We start from the raw sequence: 6,000 nt of genomic DNA, 5'->3' as shown, positions 1-6,000 counted from the left end.
CTATTTGTCGTTCACAGTGTACCTCATCTGGACAACTTTGTGTTAATAAAAAGCACTTGAGTTGGTGCTTTTTCGGGGAAAGGGGAGGGGGGTACACACACACACACACACAATAGTGATGTTTTTTTTTAGAAAATACCAACACAGCACCAGGACTAGACCCAGAGGATCTGGCTGATAACCGTGAGTCAACCATTGGCTTTGGGCAATGCTCTCAACGTCCTTTTTTTTAACATCCCACACACATACAACCCAAAAAAAAAAGCTGGGCAGTCTGCCAGCTGGGCAGGGTATTGTCTCAGAGTTGGAGAGCTGGGATGTGGAGGGGAGGGAACCAGTTACAATCATCCCACCCTCTCCAATGTTCAGCAGTGGAGACTTTTATTTCCCTCCCAGATAGTCCCAGAAAGTTTTGATTACTGCATCCCTCCCTCTCTCTCTCTCTGGCTGTGTTTTGCTTTTTACACACGGGACACTACTCAACGAGCAAAATAGAGAGTTTCTGCTCTCTCTCTCTGTCTCACTGCTGCCCCCCTCTCTCTCTCTCGTCGGTCACAACCACACTCCCAGCCCAGTCCACACACCAGGCTGTGAGCTGCCCAAAGCAGCTGGAGGATTCGTGTAGTCTCCACTCAAGGAAGTGAGCAGGACTGGTCCCTCGGCAAAGAAGGGAAGGAAAGCTCTTTGGAGGTGAGATTGAATCCGAATGTTCAGCACTTGGGGGCCAGGGATCTGCTGGCTGATCTGCTCCGTAAAGTTTAATGGGGAAGGTCGTTAAGCCGAGCTGAACCTGCTTACATTTTGCATTCCCACCTTGTAATGCTGCCTTTTGAGTTGTCCCCCGCTACGAGGGCTCACGGTTGAATAGTTTAAGACAATTGAGATCTGGGGCTGCACAGTCTGAAAGGGTTGGTTGGAGCAGGTCCAAGAGTGGTTACTTCAAAAGGGAGGATTGGATGAGGTCTTGATGTGGGTCAAATTCCAGGCTATTGGGGAAAAGACTGGGACTGATAGCTGCTTGGATAGCTGTTTGAGAGAACAGGAACAGTCCCAATGGACCAAAAGGCCATCATCTCCTGTGCTGACCAGTTCTGTGAGATAATTGTGGATTTATTAATTTTAGAAGGCTGCAGTGGGTTTTAATGGAACGTGTTGTGTAGTCAAGGGGAACTGAGTTTTTTTTAAAAACAGGCTGATCAAGCTGATGGATTTAATTAGATGCATTCTTCTGCAAATTGTCATCTTCTCCGGTTCGAACTTCACCACGATATTGTCTTGTTCTAATCTGTTTCTAAGGAAAGGCAAAATGGGAGTTTTTAAGAGTCTGGCGTTGTATGAGTCAAAGGATTTGTCATGAGCTTGGCTTGTCCCAGTTGGGATCCAAGTGTCTCACTGGAGATTATTCCTGGATGTTTGGCAGGGACAAATGGACAAGATCCAGAAACATGATGTTCAAAACGACGAGTGGGGAGCAAAGAGCTCCTGTGGAGAGGGGGAAGTGGGGGTTTTGCCACAGATTCCCAGCTATCTAATGGGACATAATCACTTCATTGTCCAATTACTGGCCTGGTGGTGGGGGCATGATAACTTATATCTTCGTGATCACTGAGATGTAAAGATCCTGAATTTGACAATATCCGGTGGTGAATGGTGAAAGGCCACAGTGTGGCACGAATATAAGACAGACGTAAAGATCGGAGGCATAAATATCAGACGTGAAGGACTGAGCGATAAATATTAAGATGCACATGAAGAACTGAGGCGGCACGGTGACATAGTGGTTAACACTGCTGCCTCACATCACCAGGGTCCCAGGTTCGATTCCGGCCTCGGGTGACTGTCTGCGCGGAGTCTGCACGTTCTCCCCGCGAATGTGGCGACTAGGGGCTTTTCACAGTAACTTCATTGAAGCCTACTCGTGACAATAAGCGGTTTTCAATTTAAGATAGATGTGAAGAATTGAGGCATAAGCAACAGATAGACATGAGGATCTCTGAAGCAAGAATATAAGATAAGACATGAAGAGCCGAGAGATAAATATCAGATAGACATAAAGAACTGATGTGTAAATATAAGATAGAGATGAAGAGTGTGAGACAAGAACAGAGGATTGAAATGAAGAACTGAAGCAAAAACCAAAATAGGTATCAACAACTGATGGATAAATATATGGTCGGCTTGAAGAACTGAAACATAAATATAGGATAGAGATAAATAATGAGCAATAAATATCAGATAGACTTGAAGAACTGAAGCATAAATATAGGATAGAGATGAAGAACTAAAGGATAAATATGAGATAAATTAGGCATCAATTTAAGATAGATATGAAAATCAGATAAGACATGTAGATCAGAGGCATTAATAGCAGATTGACTTGAAGAACTGAAGTGTAAATATAAGGTAGACATGAAATTTGTGAGGCCTCAACATTGGAAAGACATGAAAAACTGTGAGGCAAAAATATAAAATAGACATCAAGAGGTGAGGAATTCGGAGAAATTATGTCGCATTGTCCCTAATCATTACCTCTTTAACCAAGCTTTTGGTCACCTGACCTACTATCCTCATGTTGCTTCACGTCAAATTTTGTTTGGTAAACCTCCTATTAGAAGTAATGTTTCCCTGTGTCAAATACACTATATACGCAAGATGGAGTTGGTGTGGTGGTGATGAGAATGAGCGGGCAGCACGGTAGCACAGTGGTTATCACTGTCGCTTCACAGCTCCAGGATCCCAGGTTCGATTCCCGGCTTGGGTCACTGTCTGTGCAGTCTGCACGTTTTTGCGTGGGTTTCCTCCAGGTGCTCCAGTTTGCTCCCACAGTCCAAAGATGTGCTGGTTAGCTGGATTGGCCGTGATAAATTGCCCATAGTGTCCAAAAAGGTTAAGTGGGGTTGGGTTACGGGGATAGGGTGGAGGTGTGGGCTTAAGTGGGGTGTTCTTTCCAAGGGCTGGTGCAGACTCGATGGGCTGAATGGCCTCCTTCTGCACTGTAAATTCTATGATTCTATGATAAGAGGGAGGCATTGAAGCATCTGAGTGAGGCTTTGAATTGCATAGAGTTTTACAACATTACAACAAAGTCATTCAACCCGATGTGTCTATGTCATGTAAGCCTCTCAATAATGTAATAATAATCTTTATTAGTGGCACAAGTAGGTTTACATTAACATTTCAATGAAGTTACAGTGAAAAGCCCCTTTTCGCCACATTCCGGAACCTGTTTGGGTACACAGAGGGAGAATTCAGAATGTCCAATTCACCTAACAAGCACGTCTTTCGGGACTTGTGGGAGGAAACCGGAGCACTCGGAGGAAACCCACGCAGACACGGGGAGAACGTGCAGACACCACACAGACAGTGACCCAAACCGGGAATTGAACCCATAGTTCTGGCCCTGGGAAGCAACAATGCTAACCATTGTGCCTCTGTGTCCAACCTTACCCCATGAGACCCATCCTCAAATCCCTCATACTTATTGAACCTTCCCTAAATGCATTTACACTATTTGCATCAATGACTCCATGATCTCACTGAATGTCCAAGGGGCCAACTAGACTCTTCTTGTTCCTTTGTTCCTACGTTTGAGTGGATTAATAATAACAATAACCTTTTATTGTCACAAGTATGAAGTTACTGTGAAAGCCCTTCGTCGCCACATTTCGGTGGCTGTTCGGGTAAGCTGGTACGGGAATTGAACCCGCACTGCTGGCCTTGTTCTGCATTGCAAACCAGCTACCTAGCCCACTGAGCTAATCTAGATTCTCACCACTCTTTTGGGAAATAAAAGCTCTCCTGAATTCTCTTTGGCATTTATCTCATGTTCATGGCTTGATACACACATGAAGGGAAAGGGGATAGACATATAGGGGGAAGGGGGAGGGTGAGAGGTGGCGTTTACAGTGAGTGGAGGAGGCCTGTGCCAAGTAGAAAATCTAGCATTGAGCAGTTGGGCCGAACGGCCTGTTTCTCATAGATTCTATCTAAACCTCTCGGGCACAGGAATGCCGTGCTTCAATATTAGCTTCACTTTTCTCAGTTTTTAGTTAGTCTTCTGAATATTGCCAAAGTCTCTAGATTGTTGGGCAATAGTTTTTCCTTTTGTTTGGGGTGAGGTTAGTCTCTTCCCACAAGTAAAACAACAGCAACCTACATTTATATCCCACTTTCAACATAATAAAACATTGTGTGCTCCAGGAAGCAATGATCAAACAAAATCTAACACTGAGACACATGGGGTGGTATTAGGATCGGTCAAGAGTTAGGTTTTAGGAGCGTCTTCAAGGAGGTTGGAGAGGTAAAGCGGTGGAGAGATAGATTGATTTGTTTCCTTTCAAATGTTCAATTGTCCACATGTGCAGCATGTATTACAAAATGGTCATGCATCATGAGGGACAGAAACCAGAAAGGGGCAAGGATGGACCCTGGGGGAGCCCCCAAAGTGATTTGGGTGTCAAGAGAAACCATTGCTCGAGATGCTCAGTTAGGATTAGATGGTCAAGAGTGAAGACAAATGAGGGTCGTGGACTGAGTTGGGGAATAGAGAGGATCTGGAAGAGGATGATGAGCTGGGAAATAGAGAGGACCTGGAAGAGGATGATGAGTTGGGGAATAGAGAGGAACTGGAAGAGGATGATGAGCAGGGGAATAGAGAGGAACTGGAAGAGGAAGATGAGTTGGGGAATAGAGAGGATCTGGAAGAGGATGATGAGTTGGGGAATAGAGAGGATCTGGAAGAGGATGATGAGCTGGGGAATAGAGAGGATCTGGAAGAGGATGATGAGCTGGGGAATAGAGAGGATCTGGAAGAGGATGATGAGCTGGGGAATAGAGAGGATCTGGAAGAGGATGATGAGCTGGGGAATAGAGAGGACCTGGAAGATGATGATGAGTTGGGGAATAGAGAGGAACTGGAAGAGGATGATGAGTTGGGGAATAGAGAGGATCTGGAAGAGGATGATGAGTTGGGGAATAGAGAGGATCTGGAAGAGGATGATGAGCTGGGGAATAGTGAGGATCTGGAAGAGGATGATGAGCTGGGGAATAGAGAGGAACTGGAAGAGGATAATGAGCTGGGAAATGGAGAGGACCTGGAAGAGGATGATAAGTTGGGGAATAGAGAGGATCTGGAAGAGGATGATGAGTTGGGGAATAGAGAGGACCTGGAAGAGGATGATGAGTTGGGGAATAGAGAGGATCTGGAAGAGGATGATGAGCTGGGGAATAAAGAGGATCTGGAAGAGGATGATGAGCTGGGAAATGGAGAGGACCTGGAAGAGGATGATGAGTTGGGGAATAGAGAGGATCTGGAAGAGGATGATGAGCTGGGAAATGGAGAGGACCTGGAAGAGGATGACGTGGTTAACAGTGTCAGAAAGGTTGCAGAGAGTGAACACCATTCTAGCAATCAGAGAGAATCTCATTGGGACTTTGTGAATGTTACACATTGAAAAGAAATATAAATTAGTGAAGGACCAAGAAACCAATCGGCAGTACAGCAAAATGACATGAAAATAAGTGGACAGTTGCAATGAGGAAATAAGAAATTTACAAATGGATATGGATAAGTCAGGTGAATGGGACAAAATTTGGCAGATGAAGTTTAATGTGGATACGTGAGAGGCTATCCATTTTGGTCGGAAAAATGGAAAGGCAACTTGCTATCTAAATGGAGGGAAATTTCAGAGTGCTTCTGTGCAGAGGGATCTGGGGGTCCCTGTGCATGAATCACAGAACACTAGTGTGCAGGTACAGCAGGTAAAAAGGAAGGCAAATGGGATTTTGGCCTTTAGAGCTAAAGGGAAAGAATATAAAAATAGGGAAGTGTTGCTGCAGCTTTACAAGGCATTGGGGGACTCCACCTGGAGTATTGTGGACAGTTTCGGACCCCTTATTTGAGGAAGGATGTAGTGGCATTGAAGGCAGTTCAGAGAAGGTTCACTAGATTGACTCCACAGATGAGAGGTTTGTCTGATGAAGACAGATTGAGCAGTTTAG

General features: G+C 44.9%; 1 protein-coding gene across 2 annotated transcripts in view; it reads left to right on the top strand.

Annotated features, from left to right (window-relative positions):
• The first annotated feature begins 319 nt into the window (after positions 1 to 319).
• The window catches only part of LOC119965441 (platelet-derived growth factor receptor beta-like), a 140,978-nt gene continuing 135,297 nt past the window's right edge, over positions 320 to 6,000 (top strand). For both annotated transcript variants that reach the window (XM_038796225.1, XM_038796224.1), the window contains exon 1: positions 320 to 690. The gene's annotated coding sequence lies outside the window, so the exon portion shown is untranslated. The remainder of the gene's footprint in view (positions 691 to 6,000) is intronic.

Source organism: Scyliorhinus canicula, chromosome 4 (assembly GCF_902713615.1).
Source record: "Scyliorhinus canicula chromosome 4, sScyCan1.1, whole genome shotgun sequence".
In the NCBI taxonomy this organism is placed as follows: domain Eukaryota; kingdom Metazoa; phylum Chordata; class Chondrichthyes; order Carcharhiniformes; family Scyliorhinidae; genus Scyliorhinus; species Scyliorhinus canicula.
The sequence above is the reverse complement of the archived record's forward strand: the minus strand, read 5'-3'. Positions and strand labels throughout refer to the sequence as shown.